Source organism: Protopterus annectens, chromosome 2.part1 (genome assembly GCF_019279795.1).
Source record: "Protopterus annectens isolate FY-2018-M chromosome 2.part1, PAN1.0, whole genome shotgun sequence".
NCBI classification, from domain to species: domain Eukaryota; kingdom Metazoa; phylum Chordata; order Ceratodontiformes; family Protopteridae; genus Protopterus; species Protopterus annectens.
The window spans coordinates 141968744-141992726 of record NC_056729.1 but is presented as its reverse complement, the minus strand read 5'-3'; positions in this window follow the sequence as shown (position 1 = coordinate 141992726).

The following is a 23983-nucleotide window of genomic DNA, read 5'->3' as shown; positions in this document are numbered from 1 at the left end:
TGTATTGAGTGATTGGTAGACACATCGTTTAAGGCTGAGCTTAACATGAGAGGTGCATGGTGGGAAAAAAGAGGTGATTTAGATGAAATGTAATGCTGCTAGCATAGAGACTAATGAAGAAATTTAAAAAAGGCTGTGCTACAGGGATAAAAGGCTGAGAGGAAATTAAGATTTATTTATTTTATTATTTATTTATTTATTTACATTTTTTACCGAGAAATTCCGACTGGACACAGGTCCTAAATTCAGTGGAGACCCAGAGAGAAAAGCTCCACAGAAAGACATGGTAGATAGTAAACAATAACAATCAAGGTATGAATACAGTAGAGGTGATTATGACATGGAGAAATACAGGAGCAAATAGGTACAACTGAGTAGTACACTCTAAAATTACAAACATTGAGAAATAAGAAGTAAAACACAGTACTATAAATTTTCAAAACAGTAACTAGATAACAATAATAATAGACTAAATCATAACTAAATCCTGGAAGGATTAACCAGCAGTGAGTAATCTTCAGTTCAGTTTTATAGTGATAGAGGGGATACTCTGTCTAAATCTGGGAAAGGAGAGAAGGGTTGAAGGGGAGTGTTAATTAGATGAGGTTAGGACAAGGACAAAGCCAGTGAGAACTTAGGTGAGATTTAAGTGCAGTCTTGAAAAGACTGCAGGAAGGAAGGGTAGTTATGGTAGTGGAAAGGTTGTTCCAAAGCCTGGATATAGCACAGGAAAATAGGGCTTCACCTGCTGAGTTTTTGGCTTTGGTGACCTGGAGGAGATTTTTATTGCAGGAGCGTAGTGATCTGGAAGAGTGGTAGGGTTGAAGAATTGTATGGAGTGATGGGATTAGGAGAGGATGGTTTACTAGTTTATAAGCAAAGGTGAGTTGAGTTTGGTGTAGGAGTTGTGGGAGTTCAAGCCAGTCAAGGTTTCTAAGGGAGACGCAGTGGTGGCTGCGGTAAGAGGCACCAGTGGCAAATTTTGGGATTTTATTGTAGCAGGCATCGAGATAGTGTAGGTCTGACTGTCTAAGATTTGTAAGTATGGGTAATGCATAGAGTAGGGTGGATATTAGTTTGGAATTGGCAATAGAGATTCTTGCTTGTTTGGTGAGATATTGGTGGCTTCTATATAAGGCACCTAGTTTTTTGTGAACTTTTTTATTGTTAGTGATATGTGGGTGTCAAATTTGAGATTATTGTCAATCTGTACACCAAGTAGTTTTGTATGAACTGTTAGTGAAATGGAGGGATTATCCTTGCCTTGAATAGTGAAGTGTGGGATGTTTTGGGTAGATTTGGAGGACTGAAAGATGAGGAGTGTGGTTTTATTTGGATTGAGGAGAAGCTGGGCATTAGATAGCCAGCTTTAATCTGAAGAGAAAGATTCTTGGGTGATCTGAGTTCTGTTAGAGTTGGGGCTGAGCAGATGATGGTAGAATTATCTGCATACTGTATGAGGGAGGCATGTTTGGTGGCACTGTGCAGATTATTGGTGAAAAGGGAGAAAAGTAGGGGGCCAAGGATGGAGCCTTGAGGAACCCCGAGAGTAACAGGGAGATGTGTAGATAGATTATCTCAGATGACTGATTGCTGGCAGTCTTGCAGATAGCAGTGGAACCAGTTTGTGACTGGTGTGCAGAAAGAGAGGTCAGATAGAGCACAGAGTAGAAGATTGTGGGACACAATGTCAAAGGCTTTAGATAGATCCAGAAATACAGCAGAGGAGAGGAGGCCATTGTTTTTGTGATGGAGGATAGTGTTGAAGGAGAGGAGAGCAGTTGCCATGCTGTGGTGTGGTCTGAAACCATGTTGGGTATTGGAGAGGAGGTTATTGTTAAGGAGGAATTTGGAGACCTGTGAGTTGATGCATTTTTCAAGTATCTTGGAGAGGGGGGAGAGGATGGCAATGGGGTAGTAGTTGGCGAGGTCAGTGGAGGGGCCACCTTTGTGGAGGGGAATGATGTGTGAGATTTTCCATAGCATGGGTACATAGGATTCAGATATGGAGTGGTTGATTAATATGGAAATAGGGTAAGCTAGGACATCGGCTGCTATCTTTAGGTATTCAGTGGGCAGGTAGTCGGCTGCTAGTTTTGTGGGTTTCAGTTTTGTCAGGAGTCTTTTTATATAGGAGGTAGGTACTGTGGAGAGAAAGAAGGTAGGGAGGGGTGGTTTTGGGTTGAGTGAGGGAGGAATTAGTGTAGGAAAGTGTTTTTTTGTTAGGGATAGAATGGATTCTGTGAAGTATTTATTGAAGAAATCAGCAATGCTACTGGTGGAGGGAGGGGTGGTTGGTAGGGGGGTGCTTACTTTTCCTGGGCAGATTATAGAGTTAATTGTAGACCAAAATTGTTTGGGGTTGTTTTGGGTGGAGTTTAGGGACATCTTATAGAAAAGGGCTTTGTCTGCTTTTACTTGCTTTTTGACCTTGTTATGTACTTCAAGCAAGAGTTGCCTATCTGAAGGATTTTTAGTTATGCACCAGCATTCCCATGTTTTATAATAAAATACCACCAAGACCACCGATCGAAGAAGAAAGCAAATTTAATGAAACACTTAGCGCCTCGGCTTGCACAGCCTTCCAAGAGTAAAAACACTACAAAACACTCAATTAAATACAGCATATTGCACAAGATAATCAATCAATTAAACATACAATTTAATTCACATACTTCCAAATACATTCCTTGTTGAGTCCCTGAGGTCCCAAAGTACCATACTTTAAAATAAAGAGGGTTTCTTTTTTTAAAAGTTTGTTTTTTAAATACACACATTCACCTATACCAACTTGCATTTTTTCCATGACACAACCCCTAAGGGAATCAGGATCAGAATTGTGTGCTGTCATGAAATGGCTCCCAAAGGGACTCTCTATTTTTTTTTTATTTTTTTTATGTCCCTAATATGTTCCTGTAACTGGACCCTAAAACTCCTATAAGTTTCCCCTATATAGAACTTATTGCATCCACACCTCAGCACATACACTATCCCCTCTGTATTACAACTATATTCATACCTAGCTGTAAATTTAATACCATTAATATAGGGAAAAGAACTCACTACATAATGACAGATGGGTCAACCATCACATGGAACAGTGCCTTTATTTGTGCTTAAATTCTGACTAACATTAACATCTGGTAAACAAAATTAGTTATGTACCAGAATGTCAGCCACATTCCTAGCTATTGTATATGCAATACTCACAAAATCAGGTAATACAGAGTTCAAAATGTTATCCCTTAGGAGTATGGGCCACAAACTATGTGCTTTTTTAACTATTTCCTCAATTATAACATTATAAGTTGTCACTAAGAAAACCTTCTTCTGGTCCCCATTATTTCCAACTGTGTTGGTGGATTTATTTCCACATATACCAACTTTATATATCCCACTAGTACGGGCATAGTGAGAGTATCCCTGAGGGTTAGAAGAATACCTCATGTCCATGATTTTTTTGTTTAGCTTCCCTAACCAACTGAACATTATAGCCTCTTTTAATAAACATATCTTCTGCTTCTGCTATCTCTCTGTCAAAGCTCATATCAAGGTTACATAGCCTATGAATTTGTTAGCCATAGTCCTGCCATGTTTGCTTGTACTTCTGAGAAGTAGATACCAAACAGGAGGGATCCCAGGACTGAGCCCTGTGGTACACCACTAGTCACAGGTTTGGAGTCTGATCTAGCATTTCCTGTTCTCACAGAATGGGTTATATCCGTGAGCCAGTTTGCAACCCATCTTGTTACGTAGGGGTTGATATTTAGGTTATTGAGTTTGTCTATAATTCCTGAGTGGGGAATGGTATCGAAGGCCTTTGCAAGATCAAGGTATGCTGTGTGAACCACATTGCCCTCATCTATTGCTTTAGTGACCATTTCGAAGAAGTCAACCAGATTTAGGAGACATGACCTTCCCTACACGAACCCAAACTGGGTGGGGTCCAGGGTTTGTAGGTTCCCAATGTCATTGTTTATGAGTTCCATGATGATGCACTCCATGGCCTTGCATACGAGACTCATCAGGCTGATGGGGCAGTAATTCCTGGGGTCAGTGGTTGCACCTCCTTTGTAGAATGGTATGCTGTTGCCATGCACCACTCTATGGGCAGATAGCCTGAGATGAGGCAGTGGTTAAACATGGTATTAACGTGAGGGGTTAATTCATTTTGGAGCTCATGTGGCACACAGCCTGGGATGCTGTCTGGTCCCATGGATGCTGTGTTTCTTGCCTTGGTGAGTGCTGTTTTCACCAGAGTGTCTGTGATTTTAGGGGCAGCACAATCTTCTGGTATGGATATGAGCCCTTTGGGGGAGAAGGTGAGCTGAAATTTGTACTGAACCTATCTGCCGATATATTGGCAATATCAGTTGGTTCCATGAATTTTGAGCTGTTATGCTGTAGTTCGGAGCAGATCTGAGAGATGCTATTGAGGTTTTTGACGTAGCTAAAAAATGCTTTATGATTGTCTTTGGTGTCTCTTGCAATTTTTGTTTCAAAGCTCACCTTAGAGTTTTTTATAAGGGTTCTTAGCTTTTTGCAAGGTTTGCCAGGAAGCCCCTCCATTCCTGGGTTTTTATTTATTTATTTTTTTTTTGCAGTAATTTCTTCCTTCTATTATAGAGCTTGTTTATGGCTGGGGTCCACCAGGCTGGTTTCCTCTTTTTGGAGGAGTGGGTCTTGGTCTTGTTCCAGATAGCACGGTCCATGCACTCATGTAGGTGCATGTAGAGTGCTTTTGTGTAGGATATAGCAGATTCAGTCATATTGGCATTCTGTGTGGAAGTAACGTATTTTGCCACCTGTCTTGAGTAGCATAACTTTTGCTTTGGAGAAGTTTTGCACCATGGTTTCTTTTGGGACGGGGGATGGGGTGGTATGTGGATATCTAGGCTGATGAGTTTGTGGTCTGATCTGACCAATGAGGAATTTACCACAGGTGTGGTGCATTTGTCCCCCATGTTGATGATGATCAAGTCCAGTATATTTTTACCTCTTGTGGAGGTGTTAACAAGCTGGTCCAGAGCATTGGAGTTAATGTACTCCAGGAAGCACTGAGCAAAGGTATTAGTGCTTTCATAGCTTTCCCAATTGGTTTGGGTAATTGAAATCACCTAGTATAAAGGTGTTTGGTTGGACTTTCAAGTTTTCCAATACCTCGAGGAAAGTGGGGTAATTGTCCTGGGGCAGTGATGTTGATCTGTAGCAAGCTGCAGTCTGAATTGCAGTTTTGCCCAATGTGAGTTGCACTTGGATGATCTCCGAGGCATCATACTTTGCAACTAGTCTGGAAGTGTGGTTATCCCTGATGAATACGGATACGCCACCTCCCTTTGTATTTCAGTCCAGGATTTGTGGCCGAAATGTGTGGTATGAGTTGTAACCTGGAATCCCTGGGGTGCTCTCTTGAGCCTTGAACCAGGTCTCCGTTACTGCACAAATATCAATGTTCTCCATGTTGAGGAGTGCCTTGAGAGAGTGCATTTTGAGGTTTAACCTCCTAGCATTTAGCAGCACAACCCTCAGTTTATTATCGCTAGTACTTGTTACGGTGGTGGATTTGTTTTTTGAGCCTTGCCTAAAAAAGGCACTATGGGGGTGGCAAGAGCCTTAGCCAGTATCCTGAATCCCAGGGGTGACAGGTGCAAGCCATCTCTGGCAAAGCATTGAGGCTTATTGAGCATGTCATCCCAGGCAGACAGATACTGGATCACCTTTGAATGACACCAAATCTTAGCCAATTGTTGAAGTTTATCATTTTTTCTTTGTACTGTGGTATCATACTTGGTGAGGGTAAGATGCTACTTGGGGCTAGGGTCATACCTGCCCTGATTACATAATCAGAGAGCTCTTCTATGTCCCTTTTCATGTAGTCCAGGGAGGTACGTCTCAAGTCATTCACACCAACATGGACAATGACAGAGTCGTATTTGTATTGTTTTGGAGTGACCTGAGTGAGTGGGTATTGTGGCGGATTCTGGCATCTGACAAGCAACTGACAGTGACCTTCTCCTTATCCAGCCTGGTGAGAGGGACATTGGTGTGCCTGACTATGGAGTCATCTATTACAAGTGTGTTAGGTATGGTGTTTTGCCTTATGGGCTGTGGTTGTGCGGCACACTGATTTTTGTGGTTATGTGATGGTTGCAGTGTATTTGTGGGTGTAGGTTGCTTGTGTGTCTGTTTTGGAAGTTTCTGTTATTTCCACAGATTTTTATTTAGAGCCTCCGAATATGTCTTTATGTATCTATGTGTGGGGTTCGCATTTGGATGTATGGTGGGTCTATGTGTAGTAGGTGGTGTGCTGCAGGTTGGTACCTTCTCCTCTTGACTGTCAATTTCAGTCGTAACTGGAGAGAGCTTTGCTTCAAGTTTAGCTATGTAAGTGCATCTCTCACAGATTCTGGTGTCTTGTGGTAGGAGGAGAGGGTTGTCTGTGTACATGAGGCAGTTGTGACATTGCCTCAGGATGCCCAAATTCATCGGGTGCACAGAAGAACCCGCTGGGAGCTGGCTGAAACAGTAGTCTTCTTTGCAGATAAATCCAAAGTAATAGCAATCTTCTTCTGTGTTATCCATATACGCAACTCTCCTCACCTTCAGGTTCACTAGCTACACAGTTTTATAATGTAGCTTCTGGCTCGTGAGTGTGTTGAAGATGCAAATGAGGTTTAAACTCATTAGAATTGCTGAATTCCACATTTTTGGCTCCATGTAGCATATGTAAACATAAGGCAGGCACTCCCTCAGTGTTATTTTGCTAATGGATTCTAACTGTGAATGATTACTGCTAGGGAGAACGGAAACACAACAGCCATTCAGACTCCCATTTCTCCAGTGGGTATGCCAGCCAGGTCATACTTACAAAGTGTAGAAGTAATTGTATCAAGGTTTTAAATGCAATTAAGCAGCTCACGTTTCTCATTTCTGTTCAGTAATACCCAAAATCCCCTGCATTTGTTGAAAACTATATATTATTATCATTTAATGTTCTCATACATTTCATGGACAGTGATACAAAATGCCTTACAGACTGCATGTCTCAAATTACTGCTCAAATAAGAGAAGAATGGACACCATACAAAGATAAGACCAAGCTGCATTTCTGTAAACAATAGTCATAAATGACTGTGTGATCACACATTGCACTACATCCAAAATTAACACATGTGCAAGCAACTCAGAGGTGTACAAGTGCCATATAGCGTGTTAATACTGCGGATGGTTTGGGACTTGTATGTACAATTAACTTAATTCCTGCTGGAAAGCTGTTTCTGTGGCAAAGAGGGAAAAGACTCTCTGTGTTTTTTAGGTTCATTGGTATGAGAGGTCAAATCCAGACTTGTGTAAAACTCTTTCTTGTATAGTAAATTTTTTTTGTAATGTTGTTTATTTGATATATTTTTGTTTGTTTTGTTTTTTTAATATCAGTATTTGCACAATGTGTGGCTTAGCACAAACACAGGAAATGGATAAATACAATAAATGCCATGTAGTATACTTCTATGATAAACAATACATAGACTACATCTATGAATCATGTGTGGATTTAGCACATCTTTTAAACACAATGATTCACAAAGTATATACTGTGTCTAGATCACAGTTCAAGTCCCACATTTGTCTTTTTAGGATGATACTTAAGAAACCATACTCACAAGGATAAAACAAGTTTAGCTGGGTTTCTCACATTTGCACATCACTTACTGATGTGCAAACCTGGACTAATAGCCCACACATAAAGCAGACAGGAGGCCGGCATTCTTGATTTCAAAAAGGGTACATAGTTGCGTCTTTTGCTTTCCATCATGCAAACCCGCTAAGTGGTGTTGCATGGAGGAAAGCAACTTTCCTCAACATCTGCAGGTCCAGAGTACCTGCAGACAACAAGCAGACAGTTGACAGTTTCAAAACAGATGCATTTTATCAAGTATGTTGGGCACTGCATAAGTGCGGTAAGCGGTGTTGCATGGCAGTTAACACGCAGTAGTTAATAAATGTGAAAATATCAAAATGTTTTCTAATTCTTACTGTAGCAGCAGATGTAAGTGTAGGGCTGCAGTACAGATGATCCTGGGTTCTAATACTACAAATTACAAATATTTTTACTGTTGTTCCATTTTACTTTATATTACAATTCACATGGAAAAATATTATACACTCACAATTTTATTAAGGGCTGTACACTCGACTTTAATAAATACATAAAACATTTCAAAATAATTATAAATAACTATAAGTATGTATAGCAGTGGAGCACATATTAATTATTTGTGTGGCTGACGGTATACTATTATGTTTCTGTTATTATTATGGTGTTCTCTGGCCTTGGATGGCACCTAGACTTCAATAATACTCATGCACTCATTAATGTATAAACCAGGAACTTGTCAAGTCACACATACATGGTTAATGCCTCATTCTGTCATGTGTATTTATATATATAGTTCATGATTATGTCTGAGAAGCACTTAATCTGTGGCAAGGATGAAAAATCACCTCTGTGGAAGAAAAAGTTTTATCTGTTATGCATCGGTTTGAATCACACACTGTAAAATATAATTTTATCAGTGTGTAAAGCCACACAAAAAATGTGTCCAGGTCATAAAATGTATGCCCCCAGTATAAGTCTGCACCCCAGTATAAGTCTGCAAAGTTAAATCACCTAACAGTTACAGCAGCAAACACCCCTCAAACTAATGCCAAGTGTCAGATTAACCTTCCAGTTTCAAAAACTACTTTCCTCTGTATTTGGCACTGTTGCTGTCTGCTTAACACCACACAAATGCTGTTGGCATTGTTGTTTGGGTATGGCAATACCAGTAAATGCGATAACATGCATTGGCGGGAAATCACTCTGAACTATTGCTGTTTTCCCTGGTCAGGCATGTCTGGTGATAGAAGGGAAGATGCTCAATTTAGGGAGCAGAGGTGGGGTATTGAGGTCGGAGTCCAGAATATTCATTGGACTAACTGTAAAGTGTCACAGCTGAAGGCTCTTGCAGGGGGACTATACCAGCTTCCAGTACAACTCTGAAGCATGGAATAGTCTGGCCAAGGCTGTATCCAATGTGACTCAAATTCCATGCACTGGAGAACAGTGTAGGCAGATTTTAATGACCTGAAAAGACACAAATGGAATACACTCAACCAGTGGCTGCATGAGTTCAGGACTACTGACATCCCACAGTTGTGTAAGTTTACTGATAAAGACAACTTATAGTAGATAGAAAGCTGCATATAGGCATGACTAGTATGCCTAATGCTCTTCTCTTGGTCTCTTCTCTTTATTCCACAGATAACCAAGAGATTATGATGAATAGAGATGTCCATACTAAGTATCCAGACAGACTGAAGGAAGCAAAGAGTATGCATGCAGCACAACATATTATTTTAGCTAAAGTATTGCTATTCTATACAGCTGTAGCAAAGGAAGCATGCATATCCTAAATGTAAAATCAAGCATGCATGCTTCAGTATGTAGCACAATCTAACTCTAGGAGTCAACTCTAATAGTGTAGTCAGACATTGTGGGTTCATATGCCACAAGCACAAATACATAATACAATCCTTTAAAAATATTTCATAATTTAACTTAAACAAAAGTGGCAAAAATGCCCTGCTGTTAATTTATTCTGTACAACTGGACCAAGCATTAAGTGCAATATATGCACATTGCAAAGATTACTTTGAGCAAACCTTACTTACAGTTTGTAGTTGTTAAGAAGTATACTTAAATGTAAAAGCAGAGATAAAATACTTTATTATTGTGATAATGCATTGTACATCACATATGATGGTACTAATTATATCTCTTTTTTTTCTCTTACCCCAACCCTTATCTCTCTTTTTTATGTTTCTATGCATCATCTAAATGTTTCCATGTCATCCATCTCTGACAAATCACAAAATACATTACAGCACAGTGAGGTAGGCTAACTACTGTGGCTTAGCCTGCCCCTGCTCCACTGGCTGCTGCATTGACAGCCAGCACATCTGGGACCCACCCTGACAGTATTGCCTCCACTGCCTTGCTCTACCTGGGCCCTCTACATCAGGTAGCACCACCCCGGCAGCTGGCACTGTGGTACCCTTTGGGAGTAGTGGCAGGGTGGGGATTTAATCACTGACCAGGAGATGCCAGGATAGGTGCATAGGGTTGTGCATAGTACCATTAGTGGATGCTTATGTTGGATGGAGAGGCTGCTCTCACTTATGTCATAGGAAAAGACATCAAGCACTGCAACAGCCAGTGGAGTAAGGGGACAGTCATGACAGTACTTTGGGTGAAGACTAGATTCTCACTGTCCCATGTTTGATGGCCATGGGCATCTGTTGTCCACTCCGTAAACATAATCATAGTGTATCCCAACCTGTTGTTTCCCTCATCCTTCCTGTGTCTTGTCTTGTTTGTCCTCTTTGTTTTCATCTGCTTCCTCACCTGCCCTACTTACCTGACCCAGAAATACCTACATCTCTTACCCAAAATTCCTCTCTTACTGAAATAACAAAAAAATTGGCACCTGTCCCACAAAAATGATCACCCATACATATCTCCCTACTTGACATCCCTGTCTTTTTGACACACTTGATTTAGTATAATTGGCTATATAACATGATTTTGTTGTTGCCATCCCTCTTTCTTGAGGTGACAGTCTAAATTCAGCTAATATTCTGTATATATTTTCATCTTTACACTGTTGAAGTGGATAGCTATGGTTCTTTACTACCTCCCTCCTGTACATTCCTATATTGCTTTCCCTTTATTCTTCCCCCTGTTTTCATCCACTTAACCATTTCCCTATCTACACCATTTTAACACGTTTAATCTGGTCAAAAATAGGATCATACACCATACACATAAGTAAAAAAAAAATACAGTGAAGCCTTTCAATTTTTGTCCCCTGTGTTGCTTGGAGTTTGGCATCCTGTGTCAATTACGATTGATTAAGAATTGCTCTTCAATGGTGCAGTTACCTCCCTGCAATGCTGCTTAGACATGATGCTGTGCAAAGGTAACACACAGAGAATGTAGAATTAAGAGTTATTTCATTGCATTATAAATGCACATTTCAAACTATTAGATACTCCTGGTTTCAAACCATGTATAATCTCTGCTCAAAAATAAATTTATTGATGCATTTACACCTGCTGCCACAGAGTCACTGAGGTAGCAGGTGTGTTTCTTACATTCAGTAGTATCCACAATTTTATCAATGAAGCAGAGGCTTGCATTTGCTTGTCGCTAAACTCTGTGCAAATGGGGAAAGCAGTATAAATATGTATCTCCCATGTGCAATCACTTTGCCATCTATTGTGCAAACCAACTGCTCAGCAGTGCACCATGGAGTATCAATATTTTGACAGTTGTAAAAGGCAGGCATGTGCTGTGGTGTTTGTGTTAAGTACTGAGTTTTCTAGTCTGTGTACTTAGGTAGGGGTTCTAACCTCACTGCAGTCAACTGGTGTGTGTGTGTGCATGTGTGTCTGTATAGTCAGAAGAGCATAGGTATTTTTCCTGCAGTCATCACTACAATCCCATGGAGTGCTAATATTTTTACAGTTGTACCTGCCTCCACATCCATTTCATTCAGGCCTCCCAACATCTTCTCTCAAACATCCAATTATGATGTCATCCACTATAAATTGTCTTGCAGCCTTGTAAAAGTCAGACTCTTGCTATGGTATATGTGTTATTTACTCTGTTGTCTAGTCTGTTCACTTAGATAGGTAGGGGTCCTGCTCTTACTGTGGTCGACTGGTGTGTGTGTGTGTGTGTGTGTGTGTGTGTGTGTGTGTGTGTGTGTGTGTGTGTGTGTGTGTGTGTGTGTGTGTGTGTGTGTTTATGCTCACTTGGTTGACATTAGATAGAGCATTTTACACCAGCATGTGGGATACCATCTTCTTCTCACTAGACTCTGCTGATGCCATAAGCTATATCTGTCTCTCAAGCATGTTCTGTTAATGTCACAGGCTAGGTTAAGAACACTAGAGTGACTGATTTTCATGCCATTAAATTTGCGGATGTGCAGCATTTCAGGGTAGGGTCAGAGACTGCCCTGTAGGCCAGGCACACGTCACCTCTCAGCAGCCTATATGATACAGATTGCACTGATAGGACTTTCAGTCTATCCGTGTATGTTTTGAGACCCTGTATTTTTTTGGTGAGAAACTCCTGTGGTCTGGGGTATGGCCGGTGGGGCTGGGGGGGGGGGGTAGTTGAAGCTTGCATCAAATCTGTCAGCTACCAGGTTGGCAATTTCCTCCCGTGCAGCTTTATGTTTAGACTCCTAGCATTAAGCAGTGCAAATTTGAGTTTGTCTCCAGTGAATTTTATTATGTTAGAACTTTTGATGTTCATTGTGTTTCACTGTTTCAGTCATTACTCTTGGGTTATCCTGCTGGCAGGCTGCCTGCAGTCAGCCTGAATTTCAAAGTCTTGGTCCGGTGTCGGTTGCTCTCGCCTCTTCCCTGATGTCAGTGCGCCAGGGGTATAAGAGATGCAGCCGACACCATTTTCTTCAGTCTTTCTTGCCGCGCTGTGCCCGAAGCAGAAGTAGTTCACAAGTGCCGGTCAGCCGACTCCTGAGATTTTCATGTTTGAATTTCAGATCCGAAGTCTTCATTTAAAGCTAAGTACCCCGTTGGGGAAACTTTTTTCTTGCTCCAGACCGATGTCAGAAAAAGTTAATAATTGTATTTCTTGTGGGAAACAAATACCTCAATGGGACTTCCATTCTTATTGTATTCCTTGCCTAGGCCCTGATCACAACGTTGCTAATTGCAGGTTTTGTGCTAGATTTAACCAACGCACTATTAAGCGTAGTTACAATTTTGCATTTCATTACTTTGGTCGAAGATTTAATTACACGATGTCGTCGGATAGCCATCCAACTACCACAATTCACAAGAAATGCAAGGAAAAGGAAAAGGATAGGCATCCGAGGTCCAAAACTGACGACAAGGCTTCTTCTAAGCCAGTCGCCCATTCGCCGGTTCTCAGTGAGGCGCTTTCGCAGCCCCTGACGCCCGCTACCTCAGAGCTGCAAGCCGCTTCCAACTCCCACGTGGAGCAGACCAGGCCGCTGGAAACTCAAGGTATTGGACACTTGGAAAATATTCCCTCAGATGGGTCCAGAGCCGCTGAGCAGGCATCGGCTTCTGAGGGTATTTTCAGGCCTACACAGTTATATGTAAAACAGACTACAGCTTCAAAGGCAAAGACTAAAGAACCACTAAAGACAAAGAAACAAGTGCAGCAAGCCCATGGACAGGCCTCCATGCCTAAAAAAGAGATGCTCAAAATGGCTGAAGACCTAATTACTTTGATCAGGGGTTCCCATCCCCCTCCTGATAAGAGGCCTAGGCAAGATACAGAATATGAATCTTCAGATCAGGTTTCCATTTCCTCTGACTCCTCTTCTGAACAGGAATACTCTCTTCCTCCCTATGAGGATTCTGATGCTGAAGAATCTATCCCTTCAGCCTCTCCTCCTGAGGATTATTCTTCTGGGGAAACCCTGCATACCATGAGGGAGTGCTTCCACTGGGAGATCCAAGACTACTCAGAATCTAAGAAAAGGCTCAGAGATTTTCTTTTACTACCTCAGCACAGGCCCCTTGCTATCCCCCCTGTTTTAGACATTGTAGATAATGTATTTTCAGAGTCTGGCCTGTCTCCTGACTCTTTACCCCCGGCACCTGTTAAGCCAGACAGATACTACAGGGTTCCAGATTCACATAAATTTCTTTATAAAAACCCTGCTGCTGACCCAGAAACTATTTCTCAGGGTGCCAAAGGGGTCAAGGCTTCCACTGCAAAAAGCCCTATCCCCTCTGATAGGGATTCAAGGGCAATGGACAGATGGGGGAAAAAGGTTTACACTTCTGCTAACTTGGCTGTGAGGGCTTTAAATTGTCAATTTCATATGCTTAAATATCATCAATACTTAATGTCACTGCTTAAACAGAAAATGTTAACAAATTCTGAATGTGCAGAAAACAAGGAAATGCAGGATTTATTGCATGCAACTGACCAAGTGGGAAGGCATAGTTTGCAATGTGGTTTTGATTCTCTGGAGGCTTCCTGCAGGGCCGCTGTTACAGGTTCTGTCATTAGGAGGCATGCTTTGTTAAAGGAACAGAATCTGCCTGATCATGTTAAAGCAAAATTATTAGATGCTCCATTACGGCATAATACTTTGTTTGGTGTTAAAGCAGAAGAGATGTTGAAGAAAATGGAGGACAAAGCAAAATCTAAGCAGAGAGTTAAGAATTTCTTACAGGTGCAGCCACCCAGATTTAGCAGGAACTGGCCTACAAAGAATTGGTCCTTTCCAGTGTCAGACAGGCCACAAAGAGGCAGATACTTCTTTAAAGATTTGAGTGAGTAAATATTGTGTGTCTTGCATTCAGTAAATATTGTGTGTGAATCTGAATCTCTGCAGTAGTTCCCCACCCACCCTCCCTGTTTCTTGTTGTGGTGTTAATTTTGGTGGCTTTGGAATTGCCCGCCCCTGCTGTAAATCTCTTTTTGCACACTCCTCCTGGACCCATCTCATTCGCTCACTCAACTGAGTACAGTGAGATCATATTTTGATTTTGGATACTCTTACCAGTCCCATCTCCTCTGCAGTGTACAGAGAGAGCACTTGGGAAGGGCATTCCCCTATAGTATCTTAATCTGCTCTGTTTCCTCCATCTCAAAAAAAAAAAAAAAAATTTTTGCACTTTAACTGCCTTACCGTATTTGTGTTTCTTCCTACTTTATTACCTTATTTTGCTTTTGTCTCTTTTAAAAGTACTCAATTAAATTTATTCTGCTGCCTTTATTACTGCTTGTTAATAGCCTGATTAAATTGTAACTGTTATTCTAAGGCCCTTGGTTTAAGCACTTGGGCTTCAAACCAGTTGTTTTACATTAGGAAGGTATGTGGTCTGCACTGTTGTGGCAGGACAGGTAGCATACATCCTTCTAAGTTGGGAACTGCTGATTGAAGGCTCAGTGTCTGTTATTCTAAAAGTGTATTAGTTCTAGGTTAAGGACTTGGGCTTCAGGCCAGTTATTTTACATTAAGAAGGTTTGTGGTCTGCACTCTTGTGGGAGGAGAGGCTACATTCTGCCCTTCTGAGCTGGGGATTTCTGGTTAAAGGCTTATTGCGCATGCTTACTTGAACTGTTTCTTTCTGAAATTGGTATGCCTTGTTTGCTGTAGCATAGACTAGATTCAGGCCGGCTGGATCTAGCTTTGTTTGTATGAATTGTGCACTGACCCAGGGCGTCTTCTTTGGAGAAGGTTTCTCTGTACCCTAGTGGCAGGACTGTGCAGTTAGAACTTGTCTGATTGAAAACTGCTGGAACAGAGCTCAGTTTTAAGCTTTTTAACTGGTCAATTGGGTAAAGTGTTGTTTTGATTGTATCTGCTCTATTTTCTGGAAAAATATATATATATATATACTTCTTTCTCATCTTTCTGAACTAGTATAGTCCAGTTTTCATGTTATTGCTGACTCCAGGGTTGTGTTACAACTTTCTGTGTTGCCATACCTTACTTGGATAGAAGGAAGTTTCTCTGTTCACCTGTGAGAGAGGGGAGCTTTGAGCAGGCTATCTGTCCCTGGAGGAGTGGTTTCAGCCCAGAAGTTGGTAGTTTATTGGCTTTTTTGGGCTAATTTTGATTGTATCTGCTCTATTTTCTGAAAAAAAAGTATATACTTGTTTCCCACCTTTCTGAACTAGTATAGTCCAGTTTTCAGGTTATTGCTGAATCCAGGGCTGTGTTACAAGTTTCTGTGTTGCCATTACCTTACTTGGATAGAAAGAAGTTTCTCTGTTCACCTGTGAGAGAGGGGAGCTTTGTGCAGCCTATCTGTCCCTGGAGGAGTGGTTTCAGCCCAGAAGTTAGTAGTTTATTGGCCATTTTGGGATAATTTCTATCTCTTTCACTTCCCTGCTATAAAAACCTCATTTGCACAGTTTTTACACTTGTATTCCGCTCAGCAAGTGCCTTCCAGGTGTTCTGCAGAGTCTACAGCAGCAGAGAGACAAAAGTGTGACTTTGGAGTGATTATCAGTTTTCTGCTTTTCTTGCTGTCTTAACTAACTCTGCCTAAAACGCCAGTTTTTTTTTTTCTTAGAGAATCTGTGGTTTAAAAAGTTTGTTATTGTATACAGCTCCTCACAGCTCCTCGTGGTGTCCTGCAGAGTGATACAGGCAACGGGTAGGCTACACACTCAAGTGCACTAGCCGAATTAAAGTGTTTACTGTGTTTCTGTACCTAATTTCTGCTACTTAAAAAAAAATATCCATGTTTCCCACCTTTACTGAACTAGAATAGTCCAGTCTTCAGGTATTGCTGATCTCTGGGCTGTGTCATAGTTCCTGTGTTGCCCATATCCTTATTTGGATAGGAGGAAACTTCTTTGCTCACCAGTGAGAGTGGGGAGCTCTGAGCAGCCTAACTGTCCCTTGAGGAGTGGTTCCAGCCCAGTAACTTGTAGCTTATTGGCCGTTTTGGGCCATTTCCTATCTCTTTCTAACCCCCTGCTTTAAAGCCAGCTTTAGCGCGCTTTTGCGCTTGTAATTTAAAGTTTGTCTTGTTTGTTGCATTTACCTGTTGAGGCTACACACTTATGTGCACTAGCCTGTGTTACATATTTATTGCATTTTCCTGCTGTTTGTTGCAAAAAAAGAAAAAAAAAAATGATCCTTGTTTCACGTCTTTCCTGACCTAGAGTAGTCCAAATACAGGCTTCACTGTATTCTGGACTTTTGGAAAGTTCATGTGTTGCCCATTTCCTTTCTTGGATAAAGGGAGGCTTCTTTGTTCACCAGTGGCAGTGGGGAGCTTAGAGCAGCCTATCTATCCCTGGAGGAGTGTTCCCAGCACAAGAATCTGGTAGTCTATTGGCCATTTTGGGCCAATTTCTAGCTCTTTCAAGTCCCCCTGTATAAAACCAGCTTTGGCGCATTTTTTGCGCTTGTTACTACTCAGCCGAGCTCCTCGTGGTCCTGCAGAGTGCTGCTAGCAGCAGAGAGGCTAAAAGAGTGACTGCTAACCTGATAAAAGTGTTTTCCTGCTACTACCTGGGTGACTGTCCGATCTAGCTAAACTGCAAGTATTTCTGCATTCTTGAACTGTTTTAAACTGTTTAAAGTTGTTTATGCACCTTCACTTTTAAAGTTTGTCCTGTTTGTTTCATTTACCTGTTGAGGCTACACACTCAAGTGCGCTAGCCTGTGTTACATATTTATTGCATTTTCCTGCTGTTTGTTGCAAAAAAAGAAAAAAAAATTATCCTTGTTTCCCGTCTTTCCTGACTTAGAGTAGTCCAAATACAGGCTTTGCTGTATTCTGGACTTTTGGAAAGTTCCTGTGTTGCCCATTTCCTTTCTTGGATAAAGGGAGGCTTCTTTGTTCACCAGTGGCAGTGGGGAGCTTAGAGCAGCCTATCTGTCCATGGAGGAGTGTTCCCAGCACAGGAATCTGGTAGTCTATTGGCCGTTTTGGGCTAATTTCTAGCTCTTTCAAGTCCCCCTGTATAAAACCCACTTTGGTGCAGTTTTTGTGCTTGTTACTACTCAGCCAAGCTCCTCGTGGTCCTGCAGAGTGGTGCTAGCAGCAGAGAGGCTAAAAGAGCAACTGCTAACCTGATAAAAGTGGGGGTTTTTTTGCTGCTACTACCTGGGTGACTGTCCGATCTAGCTAAACTGCAAGTATTTCTGCTTCTTGAACTGTTTCAAACTGTTTAAAGCTGTTTTTGCACCTGCACTTTTAAAGTTTGCCCTGTTTGTTGCATTTACCTGTTGAGGATACACACTCAAGTGCGCTAGCCTGTGTTACATATTTATTGCATTTTCCTGCTGTTTGTTGCAAAAAAAGAAAAAAAAAATTATCCTTGTTTCCCGTCTTTTCTGACCTAGAGTAGTCCAAATACAGGCTTTGCTGTATTCTGGACTTTTGGAAAGTTCCTGTGTTGCCCATTTACTTTCTTGGATAAAGGGAGGCTTCTTTGTTCACCAGTGGCAGTGGGGAGCTTAGAGCAGCCTATCTATCCCTGGAGGAGTGTTCCCAGCACAAGAATCTGGTAGTCTATTGGTCGTTTTGGGCCAATTTCTAGCTCTTTCAAGTCCCCCCTGTATAAAACCCGCTTTAGCGTGGCTTTGCGCGATTTTGCGCATAACGCAGCATCGGGCAATGCCGCTTAATTGGGTTTAAACCATTCTCGGCTCCACAAAGTCTGCTCTTCACTTTTTCCCTTAGAACTGATCTAGTTCTCATAATAAACACCCTATTCCTACTCTAAAGCCTGGCACTTTCTCACTAGAGCAATTATATAAGTCAGCACTAAAAAATTAAAAGCACTATATCCTCACAAACTCCCCTTGAGTACCTTGTTCCCCATTGGCCCTTTTTTCAATTATAAAGGAATTCCCAATACTATTCTAGCATGTCCAAAGGTCAGTTGTTAATCTCCTCTCCGGTCCAGCTGGTGAATCTGGGAATCTTGAGGCAATGTTACAACTGCCTCATGTACACAGACAACCCTCTCCTCCTCCCAACAAATTCCAACACGTGAGAGATGCAACCATATAGCCAAACTGGAGGCTAAGCTCTCTCAACTCAGTACTGGCGTAACCAGTCAGGAGGAGAAGGAAATCACACTCACTACAATTCCAGTCTCACATAGACCTACCACGACAGCAAACTAAGCACATAAACACACAAAAACATACTTGGAGGCTCTAAATAAAAATCTGCCGAAGCAACAGAGACCTCCAAAGCAGATACCCAAGCAACCGCTACCCCAAAACAAAACACATGCAACACATAGCTCACAAAGCCAGTGTGCCGAACAGTCACAGCCATTAAGGCTAAACAACACACCTGATACACTTGTAATAGGTGACTCTATCATCAGGCACACTGACATCCCGCTCACCAGGCTGAACAAGGAGAAGGTCACGGTGAGCTGCCTGTCAGGCGCTAGGATCCGCCACATAACACAAGCACTCAGGTCACTCCAAGGCAAGTACAAATATGACTCAGTCATTGTCCATGCTGCTGTGAATGACCTGAGACGTACCTCCCTGGACTACATGAAAAGAGACATAGAGGAGCTCTCTGAGCATGTAGCCCAGGCCGGTATGACCCTGACCTTGAGTAGCATCTTACCCTCACCAAGAATGATGCCACAATATGAAGACAAGATGATCAATTTCAACAATTGGCTTAAGTATTGGTGTCATTCAAAGGGGATCCAATGCCTGTCAGCCTGGGATGACATGCTCGACAAGCCACGATGCTTCGCTAGGGACGGCTTGCACCTGTCACCCCTGGGCTTTTGGATATTGGCAAAGGCTCTTGCCACCCCCATAGTGCCTTTTTTAGGCAAGGCTCAAAAGACAAACCCACCTCCATAGGTATCACAAGGGATAAGAAACTAAGAGTAATGCTACTCAATGCCAGAAGTCTAAACCTCAAGATGCATGCACTTGAAACTCTCCTTAGCATGGAGAACATCGATATCTGTGCAGTAACAGAAACCTGGTTCAAGGCTCCCAAGAGCACCCCAGCACTACCAGGTTATACCTCATACCATGTTTGATGGCCCCAAAACTTGGACCGAACCACAAAAGGAGGGGGAGTATCAATATTCATTAAAGATACCCACACCTCCAGGTTGGTGGCACAGCACAAAGCATCAGAGACTATCCATGTGCAACTAACAGTGGGTAAAACTGCCTTCCAGTTTATAGCCTGCTACAGACCACCCTCCCAAACCCAGGAACCCCACTTGGCCTTCCTGAGAACACTGGAAAATATGAAGGTCTCTCCGAACACCAGTATATTGGGCGACTTCAACTACCAAAACATAGACTCGGAGCATTACTCTAGCTCCAACACCCTAGCCCAAAGGTTCCAAGAATTTATAAACTCAAATGCTATGGAACAGCTTGTTACCACTCCCCCAAGAGGGGAAAACATACTGGACCTGATCATCACCAAAATGGGGACTCTATGCTCCAGACCAGAAGTGTATTCCTCACTGGTAAGATCAGACCATAAACTAATCTCACTAGATATTCACATCCCGACCCCAGTACCTGCCCAGAAAACCACAGTGAAAAACTTCTCTAAAGCAAATTTCACACTCCTCAAAACCGAGGTGGAGTCCTTCAAAGCCCCCGGGCCTGTGGAAAATACGGCCCAGACTGCAGAATCCTTTATAAACGCATTCTATGAACACCTTCAGGAATGCATGGATCACGCAATCCCAAACAAAACCAAGGCCCAATCCTCCAAAGGCAGGCATCCTGTCTGGTGGACCCCAGCCATAAACAAACTATACAATAGAAGGAGGAAGCTACTACATGATAGAGCAAAATCCCAGAAAGGGAAGGCATCTCTGATCAGTATTAGCAAAAAACTATGGGCACTCATAAAATTGTCCAAGGCCAGCTTCTAGAGAAAAATTGCACAGGACACTAAGGATAATCACAAGGCTTTCTTTATTTATGTTAGAAACCTGGGTGGGAATTCCCAGATATGCTCAGAATTAGTCCAAAATGACAAAAAATACACTGAACCCACAGACATTGCCAACATCCTAGCTGACAGGTTCAGCGCAAACTTCTCCCCCCCTTCCCCAACAAAAGGGCAAATATCTATTACAGCAGAGTGCTGCCCCCCTGACATCTCAGATGCTCAGGTAAGAGCCGCCCTCTCCAAAGCAAAACACACAGCATCAATGGGACCAGACGGTGTCCCGGGCTGCGTCCTACATGAACTCCAAGAAGAACTAAACTCAAACATAAAACTATTGTTCAATCTCAGCCTTACTACAGGATATGTACCCAAAGAGTAGCGTACAGCGACAGTGGTCCCTCTCCACAAAGGTGGTGCCTCAACAGAACCTGGAAACTATCGCCCCATAAGCCTGACTAGCTTGGTCTGCAAAGCTATGGAAAGGATCATCATGGACCTCATAAATAAAGATATTGGGGACCTACAGACACTGGATCCTACCCAGTTCGCCTTTGTTAAGGGCAGATCCTGCCTCTTAAACCTGGTCGATTTCTTTGAAACAGTCACCAAGGCCATTGACGAGGGGAAGGTGGTCCACACAGCCTACCTGGACCTCGCAAAAGCCTTCGATACAATACCCCACTCGGGCATTATAGATAAGCTCACCAGCTTAAATATAAACCCCTATGTCACTAGATGGGTTGCAAACTGGCTCAAGGACAGAACCCACATGGTTAGAATTGCTGGAGCCATGTCAGACTCCAAACCAGTTACAAGTGACGTCCCACAAGGCTCAGTCCTGGGACCTGTCTTGTTCGGTATATATTTCTCAGAGGTACAGGCCAACACGGAAGGACTGTGGCTGACCAAGTTCACAGATGACTGCAAACTGGGCACCATAATCGACTCTCCAGCCAACACAAGCATCCTACAAAAGGGCCTCATAGAAACAGACAACTGGTGCCAGAGCCATGGCCTCAAGCTAAACACCAAAAAGTGTATAGTCATCCCCTTCGGCAAAAACAAAGTGCCCACAAATTACCACATAGATGGTAATCTATTAAGTACAGAAGAAGTAATTAGGGACCTGGGGACCCAAGTTGATAGCAATCTCTCATTCGACAACCACGTGGCCAAAGTGGTTAGAAAATCATTTTATATAGCCCACCTAATCATGAAGGGATTCACATCTAGATCAGGGGAGGTCATCGTGCCTCTTTACTCATCTCTCATCAGGCCCATAATTGAGTACAATGCCCCTTTTGGGATGTACCTTACCAGACACCTGCAGCAACTGGAAAGACCCCAAAAGTACCTCACCAAGAGGATCAAATGGCTCAAACAGATGCCATATGCTGCCCGGTTAAAGAAACTCCAGCTCTACTCAGTGGCATACCGCCTGCTCAGAAGCGATCTGTGCCTGACGTATAAAGCCATGTCCAACCCGGAATTAATGGACATGCTGCACCTCAGAAAATCCAAATCCCATCGAGCTACGCGCTCAAGAGACTTGAACCTCAGCACTGAAATAAATAGGACATCCTGGAGGGACAGATTCATAACACAGAGGCTCCCTTCACTCTGGAATAAAATCCCAGTCCAGGTTAGGCAGAGTCCCTCATTGACTCTCTTCAAGAGGAATCTTGATGAGTGGATGGGAGATCGTAGATTTACTCCGGGTATCACTTCTGTGTCACTGTTAGACAGATGCACAGTATACTAACCTCGAAAAAGGGCATAGCAAAATTCATTTTAAAATGGGTGGCGAAAGCCAAACACACTCTGGCTAGGCTTGTAAATGCCCTAGGGCAGATAGCCTAGTATGAACCTATGAACCTATACAAATGCCCCAGAGGCAGATCCCAGCCCCAAGGCTCATACAGGCCTAAACAATGGGGTGCTTCTACCTCCAAAAGCAGAGAAGACAAATCACAGCCATACAGGAAACAGTCCCAATGACTTTCCTCTGCCAGCACCAAGCACTTATCTTTTGGCAGCCCCCTTAGGGGGAAAACTAGCACTTTTTTTCACAAAATTGGCACATGATCACCCAGGACAAATGGGTCTTGAATATAGTGTCTCAGGACTACAGGTTCCACTTTCACACCCTGCCAAGGGCAAAAGGTATGCCAGACCTGCAACACAGTCAATTGGCAGAGGCACAAAAGCAAGTTTCATCCCTCATGTACATGAGGGCCATTCAGCGAGTACCACAGCAAGAGCAGGGACAAGGATTTTACTTGAGACTTTTCTTGGTACCCAGAAAGAGCAAAGCCTGGAGACCAATACTGGACCTGTCTATTCTAAACATATTTCTGGATGTTCCAAAATTCAAAATGTTGACTGCAGCAGCTTCTGCCCATGCTGGGCAAGAAGGCTTGGCTTGTAACTTTGGACCTAAAAGAGGCATAACTGCATGTCCCAATCAGACAATCTTGCAGACGACATCTCAGATTCATAGCTGTTCAATGCACTACCAATTCTCTGCACTGCCCTTTGGCTTATCTACTGCGCCCAGGGTCTTCACAAAATGCCTGGCACCAGTAATTGCATTTTGCAGACAAAGAGGAATTCAAATATATCCTTACTTGGACGACTGCCTTATTCAAGCAGAGAACAAGGACATTCTACTAAAGCATCTGGCATTTGTAAAAAGATTACTAATTTGCCTAGGGTACACAGAAAACGAAAATAAATCAAAACTAGTACCCTCTCAAGAGATAATATTCCTGGATGCAAGCTTAAATACAACTGCCCAGATGGCTTATCTCATGTCAGACAAACAAAGGCAACTGACTTCTTACTTCAAAATGTTGGCAACAAAGGCCCAGTTATCTGCAAGAAAAATTCTGCAGGCTTTGGGCTTCGTGGCATCCTGCATTCTGCTAATTCCATATGCCAGACTGCATATGAGGAAACTACAATGGTATCTAAAAAGTGTTTGGACTCAACATTGCCACAGCCTGGAAACATTAATTACCCTCATTCCCTGCCTGCAACAGGAGTTTCGATGGTGGGCATAGGCCTGTCACCACAACAAGGGACAGCCATTCACTTTACCCACAGCCAGGCAGACACTAACAATGGATGCATCAGATTATGCCTGGGGGGCCCACGTGGCAGGAAAATGTATTCAGGGCACATGGCCCTCAAGCCAGATGCATCTTCATATCAATCAAAAAGAGATGCTAGCTGTTCAAAATGCCCTGACAGCTTTCAAGGATCTACTTCCTCCAGGACAACTGCTGATAAAGACGGACAATACTACAGTCATGTGGTACATAACCAAGCAGGGAGACACACATTCCTACCCCCTCTGCAGACAAGCCATGACTTTGTGGGACACAGCATTGACTTATCAAGTTCACCTTCAAACACAATTCTTGCCAGGAAAGATAAAAACTCTGGCAGATGAACTAAGCAGAAACCTCATGGATCCCCACGAGTGGAA